At 43.4% G+C, this 22,871-nt stretch overlaps 2 non-coding genes across 2 annotated transcripts; both read right to left on the reverse strand.

Annotated features, from left to right (window-relative positions):
• Window positions 1-11,709: 11,709 nt before the first annotated feature.
• On the reverse strand, window positions 11,710-11,782 carry trnar-acg (transfer RNA arginine (anticodon ACG)). Its single transcript has one exon. It is a non-coding gene; the product is annotated as a tRNA-Arg (tRNA).
• Window positions 11,783-16,383: 4,601 nt separating this feature from the next.
• Window positions 16,384-16,473, reverse strand: trnap-agg (transfer RNA proline (anticodon AGG)). The gene is given in 2 exon segments: window positions 16,384-16,419; window positions 16,438-16,473. It is a non-coding gene; the product is annotated as a tRNA-Pro (tRNA).
• Between the last annotated feature and the right edge of the window lie 6,398 nt (window positions 16,474-22,871).

A 22,871-nucleotide genomic window follows, 5' to 3' on the forward strand; every position in this document is an offset into this window, starting at 1 on the left:
AAGGGCAATTAGAGGTGATTGTAAATGAAGGAAGACAATCTCAATGATGGACCTTTTCCTCACAAGTAAACGCAAAATTTTGACAAAGTTTCTACCTGAAACTTTCGAAACGTCGGGCCAATATGCAACAACTGTCATGTTTTCACATGTGGGCCAGTGGCGCAATGGATAATGAGTCTGACTACGGATTAGAAGATTCCAAGTTCGACTCCTGCTTGGCTCGGTGCAAACGTTTAAATGATGAGTACAGAGCAAAGATAAAATTGCTGTAAAACCGAGATTTAAGTAATGTTCAGCAACTAACTAAAATCGTATAAATGACCCACACTATACATGAGAATGCTTAATTAATGTTTCGGCCCAGTTTCAAACCGGGGACCTTTCGTGTGTTGGGCGAACGTGAGAATCACCACACTCATCTCTTAAACAAAATCAAGTACCTTTAAAAGGAACAGATTTAAGAATGATCTACCAGTTATAGTCGATGCCTCTTTATTCTGTCTGTGAAACATTCTGGCGCCTAAATCTCGTTCATCTATCGGAAGTCCAGCAGGTCCGCACTGATTCTCGATTTCCTCATCGGTCTGAATGGTTTTTACTACTTCTTTATTGCGAAGAGAAATTCTAAAAAGATGCGTGTGGGAAATGTGCACCATTTACGATTTCAATTATGTCTGTCTTTTTGAGCACACAATACTATTAGACATGTTTCAGATGGTGATTAACTATGTTGGTCTTCAACTATAAACACATTAAATTCTTTTGTGGACTGAACGAGTTGCGAATACGTGTAAAAACAAGTCATTTATTCCCAGCCATTGCTTCCCAAAATACGGCATTTCTGATTCTCCTAAATTGATTTGAGGCCGATGGCAAAGGCAACATAACATTGGATTCGCATGAGGTTGAGCAATGAACATACACCATGCAGACTTTTCTCACGCTTCATGAGAAAGATCCAACAGTGTTTCTGCCCGGTTTCGGGCCGGGGATGTTTCGTGTCTAAGGCGAACGTGATAACCACTACACTACGGAAACAGCTAACAGCAAGCTACAGCAGATATAAATCGGCCTGTTTGCGATGTTCAACTTCGCTGTGTTGTTGCAGGTTCCAATGGTTAGACTGAGAGTCCATGTCACTTTATTCAGGAAGATAACCGTGACTTTAAATCTGAATGCTCAACTTATCTTGAACTTCAAAATTTAAAAGGGCTCGCCTCGCAAATATCTAAGGGAGCAATGATTTCTGCCCATCCATTAATGCATAATTCTCATCTTCCTTCCAATAATTTCAAACAATTGTACTCAGTAATAAAAGCAAATTGCTGCGGATGCTAGAATCGGAAACCAAAACAGAAAATGCTGGAAAATCTTACAAGGTCTGGCAGCTTCAGTAAGGAGAGAAAAGAGCTGATGTTTCGAGTCCAGATGACACTTTATCAAAGCTCATTGTACAATTGTACTCAGTATTTGTTTCAATATTTAATATCAATGCATAATTTAACACATATGTCTTCATTATGAATTGAATATCTCTGAAATTGAACATCACTGAATTGCAAACATAACTGACCAACAGAATGAAGCGAATCACCGGGTAATACAGATCGCAAATTTGAGATTGACTATGGTCAGCTTTTAAACAAAGTCAACTCCATTTAAATGGAGGAGAATCAAAAAATATCGGTTCGTGACACTTGAGCCTTTTTTATTATGGGTGTGAAACATTCAGGCGCATAAATTCCGGCCCTTTACAGGAAAGTCCAGTAGATCCGCGCTGAGTCTCGGTTCCCTCATCTGTCTGAGTGGCTTTTCCTGTTTCTTAGTGACGAAAAACCATTTTAAAAAAGATTCTTCTGTGAAATGTGCGCCATTTCCTCTAGTTCACTTACAGTAACACTTGTATCTGTCTTTTTGAACACACACTACTATCAGATATTTCAAATGGTGATTAACCATATTAATCTGCATCTATAAGCCCATTAAATTCTGTTGTAGTCTGAACGGGATGCGAATAAGTGCTCGGTGTCAAAATCGAACTTTCCTGTCAGTGCGTCAGAAAAAGTCGTTTCTTATTTCACAGAAAACACTTGAGAGTGATGCCAGAGCAGTGATAACATGCCTTGAACATCGGGTTTCGGATAATGTTGTAACTATGACTCTCTTAGAAGGGTCTCACTAGAGAGTCATCTCTGGGTAGTTACCTCTGTGAATGTTATTGGCGTGTTTTGGCATTCACAGTGAAGTTGTGCCTCCTCGCGGCCCCGTCGGTAACCTTGGTGGCTTGCCACCAAGGGCTAAACAAGCAATTTTCCCTTACCTGACCTGAGAAAGCTGAATGAATGTTTCTGTGCGGTTTCGAAGCGGGGACTGTTTGCGTGTTACAGGAACGTGATAACCACGATACTACAGAAACAGCTTAAAACACGTTAGAGTAAATCTGCCTGTCTGCAATGTTCAACTCCGCTGTGTTGCTGCAGGTTCCGATGGTGAGACTGAGAGCCCATGTCACTTAATTCAGGAAGATAACCGTTACTTTCAATCTAATTGCTCAGCTTATCTTAAACATCAAAATTTAAATGGGTTCGTCCCGCAAATATCTAAGGGAGCAATGATTTCTGCCCATTCATTAATGCATTATTCTAATCTTCCTTCGAATAATCTGAACCATTTGTACTCAGTAATAAAAGCAAATTACTGCGGATGCTGGAATCGGAAACCAAAAGAGAAAATGCAGGAAAATCTCACAAGGTCTGGCAGTAAGGATAGAAATTAGCTGACATTTCGAGTCCAGATGAGACATTGTCAAAGCTCATTGTACAATTGTACTCAGTATTTGTTTCACTATTTAATATCAATGTATTATTTAACACACATGTCTTCATTATGAATAGAATATCTCTGAAATTGAATATCACTGAATTGCAAACATAACTGACCAACAGAAGGAATCGGTTCACTGGGTAATACAGATCACAATTTTTTTGATTGACCATAGTCAGCTTTTAAACAAAGTCAACTACATTTAAATGGAAGGGATTGAAAAGATATCTGTTAGTTACGCTTGAGCTTTTTTATTATGGGCGTGAAATATTCAGGCGCATAATTTCCGGCCATCTTTTGGAAAGTCCAGTAGATCCGGACTGAGTCTCCATTCCCTCATCTGTCTGAGTGTTGTTTCCTATTTCTTTGTTATGAAGAACGATTTTAAAAAAATTCTTCAGGGAAATATGCTCCATTTCCTCTCGTTCACTTGCAGTATCACTTGTGTCTATCCTTTTGAGCACACCCTACTATTGGACATGATTCAGATGGTGATTAACGATGTTAGTCTGCACCTATAAACCCATTAATTTCTGTTGTAGACTGAACATGGTGCTATTATGTGCATTGCATCAAAATCGAAACGTTTCTTTCCTGTCAGTGCGTCAAAAATAAATCGGCATTTCTTATTTTACAGAAAACATTTGAAGCCGAGGTCAGAGCAATGATAATATGGTTGTAAGGTCGAGATTCGGATAATGTTCAGCGACGTACTGAAATCATACCGATTCCCCCCACCCGACATGAGAAAGCTTAATGAACGTTTCAGCCCGGTTTCGAGCCAGAAACTTTGCGTGTGTTCAGCGAATATGATAACCACTACACTACAGAAACAAGAGACAGTACCACGCCTCCAATTCGCCTGACTACAATGTTCAACTCCACTGTTTTGCTGCAGGTTCTCATGGTTAGATTGAGAGCCCATGTTACTTAATACAAGAACAACTCCGTTACTATCCACCTGATTTCTCAACTCATCAAAATTCAAAAGCGTTCTTCTGGGAAATGTCTATGGGAGCAATGATTCCTGCTAAATCATTAATGCATCATAATCATCTTCCGTCGAATAATTTCAACCAGTTATATCCAGTATTTGTCGTTATTCAACATTTTATATCAAACATAACTGACCAACAAAAGGAATCGAGTCACCGGTTAATAGATGTAACTAACATTCAGGCGCTTAAAAAATTCTGTCCATCGATAGGAAAGTCCAATAAATCCGCACTAAGTTTCGATTTTCTCATTTGTCTGAGTGTCTTTTTTCTATTTCTTTATTATGAAGAACGATCTTTAAAAAAGAAGGCTCCTTTATTTCACTTACAGCATCAGTTGTGTCTGTCTTTTTGAGCACGCACCACTATTAGACATGTTTCAGATGGTGATTAACTATGTTAGTCTGCATCTATTAAACCAACTAAATTCTGTTGTAAACTGAAGCAGATGCTAATATGTTCACGGTGTCAAAATAGGAACGTTTCTTTCCTGACATTGCGTCATAAAATTCAGCATTTCTGATTTTAGAGAAAGCATTTGAGGCCGAGGTCAGAGCAAAGATAATATGGCTGTAACATCGAGATTCGGATAATATTCAGCAAGAAACTGAAATCGTACAGACTTACCTCACCCTACATGAGAACGTTTAATGAATGTTTCTGCCTAATTTCAAACCGGGATCTTTTTTGCGTTGGAGGCGAACGTGATAACAACTACACTACTGATACCGCAGGCTGCCGGTGTGTTGAAAAATGTCTGTTTGGATTTTCTGGCCGAGTCAGTGTTTTAGAGCAGGGGAAGAACCCCTGGAAATTAATTCACTTAATTCAGGATGTGAAAGAGAGTTTCACAAACTCGACCAACATACGATGCCACCACCGGGTGGCGTGACTTTCATTGCGAAGTTTTCAAGTTGGCGCCTGAGAATCAATAAATGTCTTTTCTATTTGTCTCATTCAGTGAATTCATAGTGAGCAGAGAGCATGAGGATGCCACAGTAACTATGAAGCGGACAGATGAAGTCAGCAATACCCATTGAAGGTCACTTGTGTTCCCTGCTGTTGCATTGGCTGGAAATAGATATTGTTCAGCTAACATAAGGAGAGATGGAATTAGGCGCTTTGGAATCACAGAAAAATAGGCAGAGGAATCGACAGAAATGCAAGGACAATGACAAGTCAGTGAGAGAGTTAAGCGGAGACACAGTGAGAAAAATAAATAGACAAAGGGAGAAGCAATGGCTGAGATGGCAGCAGAAATTCAAGGAATATATGAAGTCAACAATATAAAGTACAATCTGATATGGGAAAGGTTTATCCTGAAACATCTACTCGATTGAACTGTGATTGTAGAGCATCAGGCCACTGGTTCATTTAAATAAGTTTAAATTTGGGGCACAGGTCAGGGCACAGTTGGTTATGTAGAGAGTGGTCATCATTAACAATGGAATTTGATCAATGTAAAAGAGTCAAAAACAAACATAGTGGTCTCCTAACAAGTAAGGCAAATTATAAGGATGTTTGCAGATTTCTGAATTGGTGACTTATGATGAGAATAATGAAAGTCCTCATTCCCCAGTGCCATGCGACTTCTTGATTGATTAGTTGCAGTGGTCATGAATACGTGATGCATGAGCTCCCTCTGTTGGTGCTGAGTGGTAAATGGCCTTCTTTCTGGAGATTCAATGTATTCATTATATTTTCAAAATATGTTTCTGCCAAATCTTTCCTGATTTGTATTATTGTTACTGTGATGCAACCTGTAGATTTTATGACTCCTGTGAAATTGAATGCGAGTTGTTTTCTACACAGATAGCTTTGAAATTTGCTGTTGAGTGCAATGACGGTGGGTTCAATGCCTGTAACGTTTTGAGAACTGTCCCCAATTAACAAAGAAGGCTTTTATTCCCAACCGTTGTCGCAGCCAATTGAAACATTCCCACGACCAGGACATTAATTGTGTTGCAGCTTGAGGTATTTCCATTCACTGGCATCCAGCTCACCACCGACTGGTGGAGCCAGACCAGAAAAGTGGCATGATTGTCTTTTGGAAGAATGAGTCGAGTATGGTTCTGTGCTGGATCTGCCTGACAGATTGGATTCTGCAGTTTGTTTTCTCCATTGCGGCTGGAAAGAGTTAGGTGTCAATTGCATCTGCGGTTAACTTGGTTTCCTCTGTTTGTGTTTGAGCGGCCGAAAACTCACTTAACATCTGGCCATGAGTCTCAGCAATCCTTAGTCGCCACGGGCTCACATCTCCAGTGTTAAGCAGGTTTCTGAATGAGAGTGAGCCTTCTTTCTATCTCTGTGAGTCTGGACGCGCAATGATAAACGGCAGCATCAGTCAGGCTCAGATCAAATATACTTAAACTCATGAATTTGTACGAGGTCTGGAGGTAGACGTAGAGTCATGAAGTCATAGAGGTTAACAGCATGGATCCAGGCCCTTCGGCCCAACTTGTCCATGCCGCCCTTTTTTAAAAAAATCCAAAGCTAGTCCCAATCGCCCGCATTTGACCCATATCCCTCTATACCCATCTTACCCATGTAACTGTCGAAATGCTTTTTAAAAGACAAAATTGTACCCGCTTCTACCACTACCTCTGGCAGCTTGTTCCAGACACTCACCATCCTCTGTGTGAAAAAAACTGCCCCTCTGGACACTTTTGCATCTCTCCCCTCTCACCTTAAACCTATGCCCTCTAGTTTTAGACTCCCCTACCTTTGGGAAAATATATTGACTGTTTAGATGATCCATGCCCCTCATTATTTTATAGACCTCTATAAGATCACCCCTCAACCTTCTACGCTCCGGAGCAAAATTTCCCAGTCTATCCAGCCTCTCCTTATAACTCAAACCATCAAGTCTCGGTAGCATCCTAGTAAATCTTTCCTGCACTCTTTCTAGTTTAATAATGTCCTTTCTATAATAGGGTGAACAGAACTGTACACAGTATTCCAAGTGTAGCCTTACCAATGTCTTGTACAACTTCAACAAGACGTCCCAACCCCTGTATTCAATGTTCTGAGCAATGAAACCAAGCACGCTGAATGTCTTCTTCACCACTCTGTCCACCTGTGGCTCCACTTTCAAGGAGCTATGAACCTGTACCTCTAGATCTCTTTGCTCTGTAACTCTTCTCAATGACCTACCATTAACTGAGTAAGTCCTGCCCTGGTTCAAACTACCAAAATGCATAACCTCGCATTTATCTAAATTAAACTCAATCTGCCATTCGTGAGCCCACTGGCCCAATTTATCAAGATCCCGTTGCAATCCGAGATAACCTTCTTCACTGTCCACTGTGCCACCAATCTTCGTGTCATCTGCAAACTTCCTAAATATGCCTCCTTTTTTCTCACCCAAATCATTAATATAAATGACAAATAACAATGGATCCAGCACCGATCCCTGAGGCTCACCGCTGGTCACAGGCCCCCAGTTTAAAAAGCAACCCTCTACAACCGCCCTGTGGCTTCTGTCATCAAGCCAATTTTGTGTCAATTTAGCTACCTCCTACACAGCTACATTAGCTACATAGAAGCGACTTTTAAAAACATCTGCTTTATTTTCATAACTATCAGTATCTTTCCGCACTATAAACACGGGCTGCGTGTCTGGATGTTGTCGGTATCAGTGCAGCCTATAGTCGCTCTCTGCTCCCTGAAAGTGGAGTCACAGGTGGACAGAGTGGTGAAGAAGCCATTCAGCGTGCTTGGTTTCATTGCTACAGGTTAAAGTCACGATCTCGCCTTCTCTCTTCACATCTGATGTGAGCGGCTGGGTGACAGAATCTCCATGTCTCAAATATGGAAATAACAACACAGAAAATGGTCAGAAGGGTGTATGATTAATTTGTGGTCTGGAACCAAGCTTGGGAAACGTGTGAAACAGTGCAGTGTTTTTTGCACGTAATTACCTGTCAGGAATGATCCCCACAGCAGCTGCATTGCCGCTGTCGCTCTGTAAAAGGGGAGCTGCGTGTTTGATTTTATCCGGTCTAATCCCCGCCTTCAATAATCAGCTTCCTTTCTCCGGATGTTCTCAGCTCCCTCCCTTCTGTCTCCAGTGGTGCTGTGTGACACCCAGGTGGTGAGATAACAGACAGTAACCAGACGCACCGTGAGCTGGATTAACATAATCATCCTTACAGAGAGAACTTACACATTTAGCGATTGACTTGGGGAAGAATGTAGAAAAATGGGGTGCAGGAACATGAGAACAGCAGTAGGCCATTCTGTCCTTCGATTCTGCTTCGTCATTCAGTTAGATCAGGGCTGATCAGCCTGAACGCAACTTTCCGGCGCTATCTGCATAGCGCTTAATGCCATTAGGCTCCCAAAAGCTGTTGATTTTTTTGAACATGCTCAATAATTGACATTCCACAAAAAACCCTTATTTTCTTACTGTGACCCGGAAGCTAATGGAGGCTAAATAGTTCTGTCCTTGTTTTTTTTTCTCAATACGTCCATTAGCCTTATTATCAGGACAGTTTTAACAGTGATTCCAGTGAATTTTTTCTGTGTGTGGGACATGGATACCACTAGTTGTCCATCGGTAGTTGAGATCAACCACATTGTTTTGGCTTTGGAGTCACGTGTCGGCCAGACCAGGTAAGGACGGCAGATTTCATCCCCCAAAGTACATGAGTGAACAAAGTGGGTTTTTCCGACAATCGACAATGGCTTCATGGTCGTCAATAGATTCTTAGTTGTTGATATTGTTTTAGTTGAATCGGGTCCGCACAACATTCGCTGAGTTTCTGGATTAATAGTCTCAGGATAATACCCCTCGGCCATCACCTCTCCTGTTGTGAATATCAGCAATACCGAAAATGTATAGAAGCACCACAGAGTGAATCATGCTCTATTTATAGCCCAATATTATTACCATTCTCTGCTCCGTTCATCTTGTCACTCTGGGGCAATGTTTTTTTTTCATACCAGGCTCCCTCTGGTTTCTGTCATTGCGTCTCTCAGTCCACAGTAATACCCCGCGCTTTCCGACAGCCGCAGCTCACACATGCTGAAGTTCCCCTCGCTTTTCGACCTCTCGATATATGCAGAAAATAGTGTTCCCACACCCTTTGCACTGGAAATATCTTCATAATAAGAGATATAGATCAAGAAGATGGGGGCTTTCTCCGTTCTTTTTGCTGGGAACTTTCTCCCGGTCCTGGCGATACAATTGAATGTAATATGCACCAGCTGCTGTGCCGTTAATCTATTGGTCACCGGGGCATTGAGTTTAAAAAATGGCGAGTCCTATTGCAGCTTTATAGCACGTTAGTTAGGCCGTACTTGGAATATAATTTTCAATTTTGATCGCCACACTACCAGAACGATGTTGAGGCTTTGGAGAGGGTGCAGAAAAGATTTACCAGGATGTTGCCTGGCATGGAGAGCATCAGAATCATAGAAACCCTGCAGTACAGAAGGAGGCCATTCGGCCCATCGAGTCTGCACTGACCACAATCCCACCCAGACCCTACCCCCACATGTACACGTTAATCCCTCAAACCTACGCATCTCAGAACTCTAAGGGGCAATTTTAGCATGACTAATAAACCTAACCCGCACATTTTTGGACTGTGGGAGGAAATCCGAGCACCTGGAGGAAACCCACGCTGACACGAGGAGAATGTGCTTACGCTACAGACCGTGACCAAAGCCGGGAATCAAACCCAGGTCCCTGGAGCTGTGAGGAAGCAGTGCTAACCGCTGTGCTACCATGCCGCCCATTAGCTAAGAAGAGAAGTTGGAGAAACTTGGTTTGTTCTCACTTGAACGACGGAGGTTGAGGGACGACCTGATACAAGTCTACAAGATTCTGAGGGGCATGGCTAGAGTGGATAGTCAGAAGGTTTTTCCCAGGGTGGAAGAGTCAATTACTAAGGGGCATAGGTTTAAGGTGCGAGGGGCAAGGTTTAAAGGAGATTAATGAGGTAAGTGTTTTACACCGAGTGTGATGGGTGCCTGGAACACGCTGCCGGAGGAGGTAGTGGAAACAGATACGATAGTGACATTTAAGGTGCGTCCGGACAAATATATGAGTAAGATGGGAATAGAGGGATATGGTCCCCGGAAGGATAGCGGGTTTTAGTTCAGTCGGGCAACATGATCGGTCCAGGCTTGGAGGGCCTAAGAGCCTGTAACTTTCTTTGTTCTTTGTTCTTTGAGTCCCATTCAAACTTCATCGCTGTAACCGGCTCCTTTGATATTGAGTCTCCAGTAGTGACACCGGCAGAAATTTAGAAATATTGAAAGTTAAGGTGTTATTATCATTCTATTGTAACTCATAACATCAGAACACGGATCACATTATCATCTACAGCAAAGCGGACCTAAATTACTGTCGACATCGCTTGCAAGAAGAAGTTTATGTCCCTTGTAGACTTACCAGGCAAAAGAGCTGAAACAGTGAGAAACGAATACAAAATGATACCCAACATGTTTGCAGCGAGTTTATTGCGGAATTAAACAGAATGGGTTCAATCTGTAATTGTTTGGGTGAAGATATTTACATGTATTTCCGGTCTCTCCAGCGATTGGTTAGTTCCCAAACGAATCAACTGGTGACGTCCAATCATGTCCCTGATTCTCCAATTCATCCAATCAGCTCACAGACCCTTTGTTCTCCAGTTTATTACGTCAGAGCAGGGCCAGTGAATCAATGAAGTTGTTTTCCCCACAGCGGGACCGAAACGAGGATTCACCGCAATGTTGGCCCTTTGGCCAAGACAGCTTCTGAGGTGGTGACAATGAGGTAAATGGTTAATGTTGTCCTTGTAACAATGTCGGGAGTTCCCATTCAACAGTCTGAATATTTTGCATATCCTTTTTCACGTTATATGATATTGAAAATATCTACAACGAAGAACGAATGGTCCAAAATACCCTTTTTGATTTTGATGCCCTTGCATTTAATATCAGCGGGGTTCTTGTCAAACATTTTGGAGGGCCGAAGGGCCTGTTTCCTGTGCTGTACTGTTCTCAACAGTGGGTGGGGGCGGTGGCCGGGGAAGGGGTGTGCTTCCACAGGTTGATCTTCAGATTCAATGTCACCGAGGAGATCCATCTACCTGCCTAAAGAATGTTCCTGGAGACCCATCTTCTTTCTCAGGAGGTCCATGTCCACCTCAGAATTTCTATTACCTAAATTGACCTCATCCAAAACTCTCGGAGGCAATGAGTTCCAGGTCCTGAGCATTCGCTGTGGAAAAAATGTTGCTTCCAAATCTTCTTCGCCCCCGCCTTGCCCAATATCTTAAAATTTGCCCCTCCCCCTCTAAACTTGCCCTAATCTAGTCCACCTCGATTAAATCGCTCCTCAATCTCCTTCGCTCCAATGGACAACAATCCCAGCATCACAAACCAGAAACTTCTGGCTAATTTGAACTTTTCAAAACTAAACTTACTCCAAAGAAATTCCTCCATCTGATTTAACTGAAATTTGTCAACTTTTAAAAAACATTTCTGTGTATTTTGCTTCTTAAAATTAAACATGTTTAATCAGAGTTCATCAACGTTTTAGAAAGTGTTTTCACTATTTTGAAAAATGTAATGTTTCCACGTATTTTTCGAGAAATTTCCACCTTTTTAAAAGGTAGCTTAAACTTGCTAACATATTTTCCCCGAATACTTTAACGAGAATTCGTCATTTAAAGAAACTATTTTTTAAATAAAAACTTAATTGAACTTTATCAGTATTTTTTTCTTAAAATAGTCAACATTTTTTTGAACAATCATTGGCTAAGATAAATTTCATCACAGAAGCTGACTGCATTTGGTCAAAACATTTCTCTGAATTGGTCCAAAATTTGTGAAAACACATTTTTCATCCACACGAATATTGTTAAAATCCACATGAACTACTGTTAAATTATTACACCGAGCCAGTCAGGAGTCGAACCTGGAATCTTCTGATCCGTAGTCAGACGCGTTATCCATTGCGCCACTGGCCCACAGCAAAACCACATGCAGCAATGTTTACATATCGGTCCGAGGCTTCAAAATCGGCAGAAACATGGTCAAAACATTTTAGTGAGGAAATGTTGCATAATTAAAATTTTCTCTACTCACTTACAGTAATTCTACTTTGCCTTGAATTGCGTTAACCTGCTGTGTTGGAATTCGAACCCTGGTTCCCAAAGCTTCAGCCTGCTTCTCTGCTTTATCAATCCAGCGTCAACAACATGACTCGAAACCGTACCCCTCCCGCCAGTGAATCCACGATTGAATATTACCTGAATGTAGTATCTTACAATCATATGACATTGGCCCTTACTTGAGCCTCAAAATACATTCAGGAAAAGACAAAAGTGCGGAAAATTCACGACAAACTGAGCAGGAAAGAAGACACACCTATTCTGACTCAGCACGCATGTTATCAGTTTATTCAGTGGCTAAAAGAGCAGGGCAGAGGATGGGAATCCTATGGGAGTAACTCATCTCCCGACTCCCACAAAACAGTCCACGATCGACGTGGCACAAGTCAGGAGTGCGATAGAATATTCTCCACTTGTCTGCATGATGCAGGAATCCACCAAAGGCATTTTAGACAGCATCTCCCAAACCCAAGACCGCTTCCACCTGGCAGCTCCCCTGCCAGCCCCCCCCCCCCCCCCCCCGCCCCCTCTCCCCCCCTCCCCCCTCCAACGCCACACAGCCAACACCACACTCAATTCCCTCAGCATTCTGATTTGGAAATATATCGCCGTTCCTTCACTGTCATTGGGACAAATTCGTGGACTTCCCTCCCTAACAGCACTGTAAGTGTACCTGTACAAATGGATTACAACGTTTCAAGAAGGCAGCTCACCACTACTTTCTCAAGGCTAAATACTGATGGGCAGTGCATGCTGATCTAGCCAGCGACACCCACATGAACAAAAAGAAACATCCAGGCAGCTCACTGAACCCATAATCATGGGGCCAGCTGAAGAGGTGAATGGAGATAAAATGAACGTCAAGTTACATAGCCAACCCTGTTGATCATATCTTTATTTTCGAGCGAGTGTGTTGTGCTGATAGTTTCCTCACAGTTTGTGCTCAGGTTCTCAAACGAAACCCCATGTGGACCAATCCCAAAGTCTGCAATGCAAAGAAAAAAACAAAATCTGCAGCTCATGAAATCTGATCAAATCTTCGTGGGAGAGAGGGGCACAGTGGCTAGTTCTGCTGGCTCACAATACCAGGGACCTGGTTTCGATTCTGGGGTTAGTCACTGTCTATGTGGATGGAGATATACAGCTTTTTAAAGTTGCAGCAGTAGCTCACCGATAGTCCCAGTAACCTAACGCGTAAGGCACTGGCTTCCTAAACCAGGGAGCGTGTGTTCGAGTCACTTCTGGGATGCGGCTTATTTTAACACTTAGGTGTCCAACATTGGCAAATGCATTTCTTGCCAACTAATCCTGGCTATTTCTGGGCAGATATGTTTTGGGTGGTACATTGGTTAGCACTGCCGCCTCAAAACGCCAGGGTCCGAGGTTCAAATCTGGCATCGGGTCGCTGTCTGTGTGGAGTTTGCACATTCTCCCCGTATCTGCATGGGTTTCCTCCGGGTGTTCCGGTTTCCTCCCATTGTCCAAAGGTGTGCGGCTAATGTTGATTGACCGTGTTAAATTGGCCCTAGTGTCAGGGGTATTAGCAGGGTGAATGCATGTAGTTACAGGAGTGGGGCCTGGATGGGGTTGTGGTCAGTACAGACTTGATGGGCCGAATTGGCCTTGTTCTGTACTCAGGGATTCTATGATTCTAATGGAACCTTATAACATTCTGACCGGATGAAACAGGGTAGATTCAGAAAGAATGTTCACGTTAGTGGGGAGTCCAGGGCTGGGGATTATAGTTTGAGGATAACGGCTGAGATGATGAGACTTCCTTCAGCCAGAGAGTGGTGAATCTGCAGAGTTCACTCCCACAGAAAGTCGTTGAGGCCAAACACTATGATTTCAAGAGAAGTTTAATATACTCTTGGTGCTAAATGGCGGATCAGGGTATTGAATTTGATTATCAGGCACGGTAGGGGTGGCACGGTAGCACATGGTTAGCACTGCTGCTTCACAGCTCCAGGGTCCCGGGTTCGATTCCCTGCTCGGGTCACTGTCTGTGTGGAGTTTGCACATTCTCCTCGTGTCTGCGTGGGTTTCCTCCGGGTGCTCCGGTTTCCTCCCACAGTCCAAAGATATGCGGGTTAGGTTGATTGGCCAGGTTCAAAATTGCCCCTTAGAGTCCTGAGATGCGTAGGTTAGAGGGATTAGCGGGTAAATATGTGGGGGTAGGGATAGGGCCTGGGTGGGATTGTGGTCGGTGCAGACTCGATGGGCCGAATGGCCTCCTTCTGCACTGTAGGGTTTCTATGATTCTATGAATGGTAGATGATGTTCCAATGACCTCCTCCTGCTTCCGATGTTTTGATGTAACAGGGATAAGAAGAAACAGTAGGGTTAGTCTCGGATTTTAACTCGGGATCTCGGTGGTTAAGGCATACCAAAATGCGATTCATACCCCTACACCAAGGAGCCTATAAGCAGCCACTGATTGAAAGAAAAGATGCTCTGTTGGCCATTCAAAGCCGATCAGATAACTGCAGCGAAGGCGGAAGATGCTGCATAAACTTAGGAATTCAGGCAGAATTTGTGGACAGGGAAACAAAGCTCATCTTTTACGTCCATGGCCTTTCATTACAACAGGAAAAGGTGAAAAATGTGGGAATTTGAAACGACTGAAACTCAGGAGGGAGGAAATGTAACAACAGGAAGAGTGTGGAAGTCAGGAGAAATGAAACTATTTGATTTAGTTTTATTTATTATTGTCACGTAATAGTATGCTGTGAAAAGCATTTTCACTTGCGCGCTATACAGACAAAGCGTACTGTTCATAGAGAAGGAAACGGGAGTGCAGAATGTGGTATTGCAGTCACTGTCAGGGTGTAGACAAAGATCAACTTAATGCAAGGTAATGGCCATTCAAAAGTATGATGGCTGCAGGGAAGAAGCTGTTCTTGAGTCGGCTAGCACGTGACCTCAGACTTCTGTATCTTTGTCTCGAAGGAAGAAGGTGGAAGAGAGAATGTCCGGGTGCGTGGGGTCCTTAACAATGCTGGCTGCTTTGCCGAGGCAGCAGGAAGCGTAGACAGAATTAATGGATGGGAGGCTGGTTTGAGTGATGGATTGGACTACATTCACGACCCTTTGTAGTTTATTGCGGTCTTGGGCAGAGCAGGAGCCATATCAAGCTGTGATACAACTCGAAAGAATGTTTTCTATGGTGCACCTGTAAAACTTGGTGACAGTTGTAGCTGACATGCCAAATTTCCTAAGTCTTCTGAGAAAGTAGAGGCGTTGATGGGCTTTCTTCACTATAGTGTCGGCATGGGAGGCCAGGACAGGCTGTTGGTGATCTGGAGACCTAAAAACCTGAAGCTCTCGACACTTTCTACTTCGTCCCCTTTGATGGAGACAGGGGCATGTTCTCCTCTACGCTTTCTGAAGTCAATGACAATCTCCGTTTTGTTGACATTGAGGGAGAGATGACAGAAATGAGAAAATACTTTGCGGTTCACGGCCTCAGGGTGAGGTCCGCACTAAATCAGAAAATGAGTACACCACAGAATAAGGCCATGCTAAGGAATGGCAATATAATTCCAAGTCAGGATGGTGAGTGACTTGGAGGAGAACTTACAGATGGTGGTGTTCCCATGTGTCTACTACCCTTGTCCTTCTGGATGGAAGTGGTCGTGGGTTTCGAAGGTGCTGTCTAAGGATCGTTGGTAAATTGCTGCTCTGTATCTTTTAGATAATACACATCGCTGCTCCTGAGCGTCGGTTGTGGCGGGATTGAATGCTTGAGGATGTGGTGCCAATCAAGCGGGCTGCTTTGTCCTGGATGATGTCAATCTTCTTGTGTGTTGTTGGAGCTGCACCCATCCAGGCGAGGTGGGAATATTCCATCACGCTCCTGACTTGTGCCTTGTAGATGGTGGACAGGCTCTGGGGAGTCAGGAGGTGAGTTATTCGCCACAGTATTCCTGGCCTCTGACCTGCTCTTGTAGCCATTGTGTTTATGTGGCGAGTCCAATTGAGTATCTGGTCAATGGTAACCGTAAGGATGTTAACAGTGGGGGATTCAGTGATGGAACAACTATTGACTGTCAAGAGGCGGTGGTTAGATTTTCTCTTATTTGTGATGGACGTTGTCTGGCATTTGTCTGGCGCGAATGTTACTTGCCACTTGTCAGCCCAAAGTCTAATATAATGCCGCACACTGCGGACTTTCAAAATCTGAAATAAAAACAGAAAATGCTGGGTTATGTCAGCATTTCTGGAAGTATCTGTGCAGCGAGAATCAGAACTAACGCTTCCCGTCCAGCTGTCACGTGGCAGGCGCAGATGGGTGTCCCCGCCTGCCATGTGGGTGTCCCAGTGGGCTCTATCCGTGCTGTAAAACTCTGTGCCTTTATGACTCTTTTTCGGAGCCAGTCAGCAGAAAGCCATCCCGCCGTTTGCACCTTAAATAAATCAAAATATCTCCTTTCGAACACAATATTTCGGTCAAAACGGGGCTCGTCCGGGATTTGAACCCGGGACCTCTCGCATGCTAATGGGGCGAGGTACCCTAAGCGAGAATCATACCCCTAGACCAACGAACCTGCACGTTAGTAGCTAACAAAATAAAAATTGTTTAACTTTCTACAAAGCAGTTCTGACACCTCGAGTGAAAGCCGAAATTGATTAAATAACTTACCGCATCAGCATTTGTGGACTTTAAGTTCCAGCAAAATATCCGTCCAATATTGTTACCTCGACTGTTTGCAACTGGGGGTTTTTGTTTATAAAGTACACATGTTACAGTCAATAATTTTAACCAGCAACTTCAACATGTGACAACTCTGAGTCTGCCTTTGAAACTTGATCACTTTTGAAAGGTGTGGTCTGTCTGATGACATGGTTCACCTGGGAGATCTGTGGGTTTGTGTGAAAGGATCGGGGAGCGATTGGACTTGATGTGATAGTAATATGAGTAAAAACATGTCAAACTTCCCAACAGTGACAATCAGTAACCTCAGTGAGGGAAAACACTTAGACGGGACTGTATTGTCAGGTTCACTATGAGTAAATTTTCGCTGATTTTTAACCCCATGTGTTGTCCTGACAATGAATCATTGATTATCGACCTGTGCCAGATTTTGTATGAGGCCCGCGGGAGCCTCATTCACTGTGGCTCTCAGTGCACAGTAATACTCGGTGTTGTCTGTCACCTTCAAATCTTTCATGGGCAAGTGAAAAGTGCTTTGTTTCAGGTTGAGATTCCCGCTGCAATGTAAAAAACCTTGAGACCCGTACATTCGCGGCTCTGAGCAGTCAATGAGGAGCTCGGTGTGTATACTGGCGATACCAGAACAGTAATGTTGTACAGTTAAACTCTGTCCCGAGTAACTGCAGGGTATTGCTGAATCTTCACCCTCTGCTGCTTCAACACCTGGTCCTGACTGGGACACTGAGTCACCGTTACTCATGTCTGAAAATAGGTAACAGACACGCAGTGGGTTAGAAGGAGTAACAACAATGGAATAATCCCCTCCAGATGGAAATGGGGAATGAATGTGGTGACTGGCAGATTTCACGCAGAAGTTCAAAATGACAGACCTGTAATCAGGACAATAACCAGAGTGAGACAGAGTTTCACCCCCATGGTTCGAGTCTGAACAGCAGAAACAGAGAGACTGATCACTGTCTGAATCAGATCTGCAATTGGAGATGTTGAAACAGTCAGGGGGATGTTATGAGGTCCAAAGTGACTCCATCTCTCCGCCCATCTTTACATCTTCAAACAGACGCTTCCTTTAGAAAGGGATTGTGATCTTTCATAAGTGATCAGAGAGTACTCTCCCGTGGACAGCACAGCCGCATATTGGAAACAGGGACACACGCGGCAACCTGAAAAGACTGACACTTATAGAGAACATTGAATCATAGAACCCCTACAGTACAGAAGGAGGCCATTCGGCCCAGCGAATCTGTACCGACCACAATTCCACCGAGGCCCTATTCCCGTAACCGCACACATAATCTCCCTGACACTAGGGGTCAATTTATCATGGCCAATCCACCTAATCCGCACATCTTTGGTCTGTTGGAGGAAACCACAGCACCCGAGGAAACCCAGCAGACATGCGGAGAACAGATAGACACACGGTCACGTGGAAAGACCAACACGAATAAGGATATATAACCATATAGATATATGCCCAGACAGTGACATCAATTCTAACGTCCCTCGTTATAAATCCAGAATTATTCTGCAGATTTCTGACACCTATTAGTTTGCGTTGCTAACCATGATAATGCATGAATACCTCCACCTCCGTGTTCACTGGAAGTCTCGGATACTGCACAGAATCAACACAGAGACCAGTAAACTAAGTGATAGATTCCCAAACCGATCGACTCAAACATAGAGTCATAGAGTCAAAGAACAAAGAACAATACAGCACAGGAACAGGCCCTTCGGCCCTCCAAGCCCGCGCCGCTCCCTGGTCCCAACTAGACCATTCTTTTGTATCCCTCCATTCCCACTCCGTTCATGTGGCTATCTAGATAAGTCTTAAACGTTCCCACCACCTCCACCACCTTGCCCGGCAGCGCATTCCAGGCCCCCACCACCCTCTGTGTAAAATACCTCCTTCTGATATCCGTATTAAACCTCCCCCCCCCCCCTCCACCCCTCATCTTGAACCTATGACCCCTCATGAACGTCACCACCGACCTGGGAAAAAGCTTCTCACCGTTCACTCTATCTATGCCTTTCATAATTTTATACACCTCTCTTAGGTCACCCCTCTTCCTCCGTCTTTCCAGTGAGAACAACCCCAGTTTACCCAATCTCTCCTCATAACTAAGCCCTTCCATACCAGGCAACATCCTGGTAAACCTCCTCTGCACTCTCTCTAAAATCTCTGGAGGTTTACAGCATGGAAACAGGCCCTTCGGCCCAACTTGTCCATGCCGCCCGTTTTTGTTTAAACCCCTCAGCTAATCTCAATTGCCCGCATTTGGCCCATATCACTCTATACCCATCGTACCCATATACTATCTAAATGCTTTTTAAAAGATAAACTTGTAACGGCCTCTACTAATACCTCTGGCAGCTTGTTCCACGAGACACACGGACAATCACTAAGAAAGATAACCAAGCAGATTGGCACAGCCATTGACACACAAAAGAGACATGAACTCATTGGCAACGTAAAAAGCGTGCTAGCTCCAGAGTAAACTTCCTGAACTGGAATTCCCTGGTGTGGTGTAAGTGCGGCAATATCGTGTTAGATACTCATTGCGATGGAACACAACATTTTAACAACAGGAGCAGCCAGAAATCTATTTCTCATCAATGGTGATCATTGATTGACAAATCGACGTGGACCCTTTTGCAGAATAAGCAATAATGGATATATTTATTTTTACGCCAAACATATTCTGGATGTGTCCGTGTGCAAAACATATTTACTAGTGTCACAACCAGGCTTACATTAATCCTGCAATTAATAATTCAAGTTACTGTGAAAATCCTCTCGTCGCCACATTCCGCCGCCTATTCGTGTACACGAAGGAGGAATTTCAATTGAACCCGGGTCCCTAGCATTGTGAAACAGCAGTACTAACCACTGTGCCACTGTGTTGGCCTATGTGAAGTCCGTGTGAATAAGACAGATTCTCCATCCATTCTCGAGGTTTTCGGATTGGATGTTCAGGACACAGGAGGACAGCACAAGAAGACTGCTTCAGGTGTAGGTGATTTATTCTCGTCTGTTATATTCCACACTCTGTGGAAGGTTGTGGAGTAAATGTAGTTATATTAGGTATAATTCAGAAATAATGAGGAGATGCTTCATCAGATTTAAATTCGTTTTGTAAAATCGATATAAAATCAATTGCAAAAATAAATATATGTTTACGTTGAAAACTATATCAGGAAGCTAAATCCAATACTTGCTGCCATTGGGTAAGGGAAAGGTTGTTAAAGCAAATTGTCCATGGATTCCGCAGAAACTCCTTCTTCAAATTGGGATTTTTCAATGACTTAAAAGGGAGAAACATCAACTTCATGGAATTAGAGGAGGAAATTGAAATTGGAACAAAGAACAGTTCAGGACAGGAACAGGCCCTTCGACCCATCAATCCCGCAACGACATCTTAATTATTCAGCTCCTCATAAAATAATTCGCAAAGATCTGATGGATTGATGAGCCTCTCATCGTTCTGTGACATTGTTAACCATTTTCAATCATTCTTAGATTAATGTGTCTCCAGCATTCCCAACGAATATTGCAACATATCAACTCAGCCCCATTGGGCTACGGAGCAGCCAACAGTTTCTGTGGTGTAGTGCTGATTGCATTTGCCTCACGCACGCAAGGGCCCACGTTCGAAATCGAGCAGAATCATTAATGACATTTGTCCATTAAGGTTGAGGGAAGTCTGTATAATTTCAGATTGTAGCTGAACATTATCCAAAACTCGATGTTACAGCCATGTTATATTTGCGCTCACCTCAAAAGCTTTCAGCAAAATCAGAAACCTTGTATTTTCATGACGCAATGAGAGGAAATAGATGTTCCTATTTTAAAACCGTGCACATATTAGCAATATTTTCAGCCCACTCCCGAATTTAATAGGTTTATAAATGCAGACTAACATAATTCATCACCAACTGAAACATGTCTAATAGTATTGTGTGCTCACAAATACAGATACAAGTGATACTGTAACTGAAGTAGAGAAAATGGAGAACATTTCCCCGAAGCATCTTTTTAAAATTGTTCTTCATAATAACGAAATAGGGAAAACCTCTCAGACAGAAGAGGAAATCGAGAATCAAAGCGGACCTTCTGGATCTCCTATAGATGAACGAGATTTAGGTGCCAGAATGTTTCACACACAGAATAAAGAGGGATCAAGTATAACTGGCAGATCATTCTTGAATCTCTTTCCTTTAAATATATTTGATTTGGTTTAAAGGCTGATCATGGTCAAACTCAAAAAAGCACCATTGGATGTGTATTACCCGTGACTCGATTTATTTTGTTGGTCAGTAATGTTTGCAATTTAATTTTGTATATTTCAGACATATTCAATTCGCAATGAGGACATCTGTGTTAAATAACTGGATTGATAGTAAATGTTGATTGCCGAACAAATACTGGATATAAGTGGTTGAAGTTAATCGATGGTATATGAGAATGACGCATTCACGATGGAGCAGAAATCATTGCTCCCTTAGACATTTGTCCGATGAATGTTTTTAAATTTTGAAATTCGAGACAAGTTGAGACATCACGTTGCAAGTAACGGTTGTCTCTTGCACGGAGGTACATGGACTCTCAGTCTAACCATTCGAACCTGCAGCAATAGAGCGGGGTTGAACAATGCAGTCAGACCAATTGCATATTCCAGAGATATTAAATTCAGAATTTGGACATATATATATTAAAAATCTGTATTGATATTAAAAATTGAATGATGATCCAAGGTGGATTGGGCATTGCCCCTCGGTTAGATTGATTAGCCATGGGGAAAGAGTAGCGTTGTGGGGACAGCAGGGGTAATGGCCTGGTTATGATACTCTGGCGTCGCTGCTGATTCGTTGGGCCGATTGGCCGTTTCTGCACTGATTCTATGAAACAGATACTGAGTATAATTGGTTGAAATTATTCGCAGGAAGATAAGAATGGCGCATTAATAATTGAGCACAAATCAGTGCTTCCTTAGATATTTGCCGGACGAACACTTTTTAATTTTGAAGAACAAGGTAAGTTGAGATATCGGGTTGAAAGTCAGGGATGTGCTGTTGTATTAAGTGACATGGGCCCTCAATCATACCATTCAAACCTGCAGCAACAAAGTGGAGTTAAACATTGTAGTCAGGGCCATTGAGGCCCCAATGCTAGCTGCAGTGGAGTGGTTATCCCGTTCCCCTAAAACACGAAGAGTCCCCGGTCCGAAACGGGGAAACAGCATTCGTTAAGCTTTCTCATGTAAGATGAGGGAAATCCTGTATGATTTCAGTTCGTTGCTGACCATTATCCGAATCTCGATATTACAACAATATTATATTTCCTCTGAACTCAACCTCAAATGGTTTCTGTGAATAAGAAACGCTGATTTTTTTGACGCACTGACAGGAAAGAAACGTCTCTACTTTGACAACCTGCACATAGTATCATCTTGTTCAGTGGACAACAAAATTTAATGGGTTCACAGGGGCAAACTAAAATAGCGAATCACCATCTGAAGCATGTCTAATAGGAGTGTGTGCTCAAAAAGACAAACACAAGTGATACTCAAAGTGAACTCGGGGAAATGGCGCACCTGCCGATAGCTCCTGTCAATGACCTCCTCACAATGGATAGTGAGGAGGTCATTGACAGGAGCTATCGGCAGGTGGTCACACCGGGACCACGGGAGGAGGGTAACTGGGTAACAGTGAGGAAGGAGAAAGCTCGGTTGATGGTGAGCACCCCGATGGATGTGCCCCTTAATAATAAGTACTCCTGTCTGAGTACTACTGGGGTGGACAGCCCACCTGGGGGAAGCAGCGGTGGCAGTGTCTCTGGAGCTGAGCCTGGCCCAGTAGTGCAAAAGGGTAAGGAAAGGAGGGTAGTGCTAATTGGGGACTCTACGGTGAGGGGGTCAGATAGGCGTTTTTGCGGACACAGACGGGACTCTCGGATGGTGGTTTGCCTCCCTGGTGCAGGGGTCCGGGATGTCTCTGGTCGAGTCCCAGAAATCCTGAAGGGGGAGGGAGAGGAGCCGAAGGTCGTGATGCATATAGGTACTGCTGACATAGGTAGGAAAAGGGAAGGGGTCATGAAAAGAGAATATAGGGAGTTAGGTAGACAGCTGAGAAAGAGGAATGCAAAGGTAGTAATCTCGGGATTGCTGCCTGTGCCGCGGGAGAGTGAGAACAGGAATCGGTGGAGAATGAATGCGTGGCTGAGGGTCTGGAGCAAGGGACAAGGATTTGGGTACTTGGATCATTGGGACCTCT

This window comes from Mustelus asterias, unplaced genomic scaffold (assembly GCF_964213995.1).
Source record: "Mustelus asterias unplaced genomic scaffold, sMusAst1.hap1.1 HAP1_SCAFFOLD_130, whole genome shotgun sequence".
NCBI classification, from domain to species: Eukaryota; Metazoa; Chordata; class Chondrichthyes; order Carcharhiniformes; family Triakidae; genus Mustelus; species Mustelus asterias.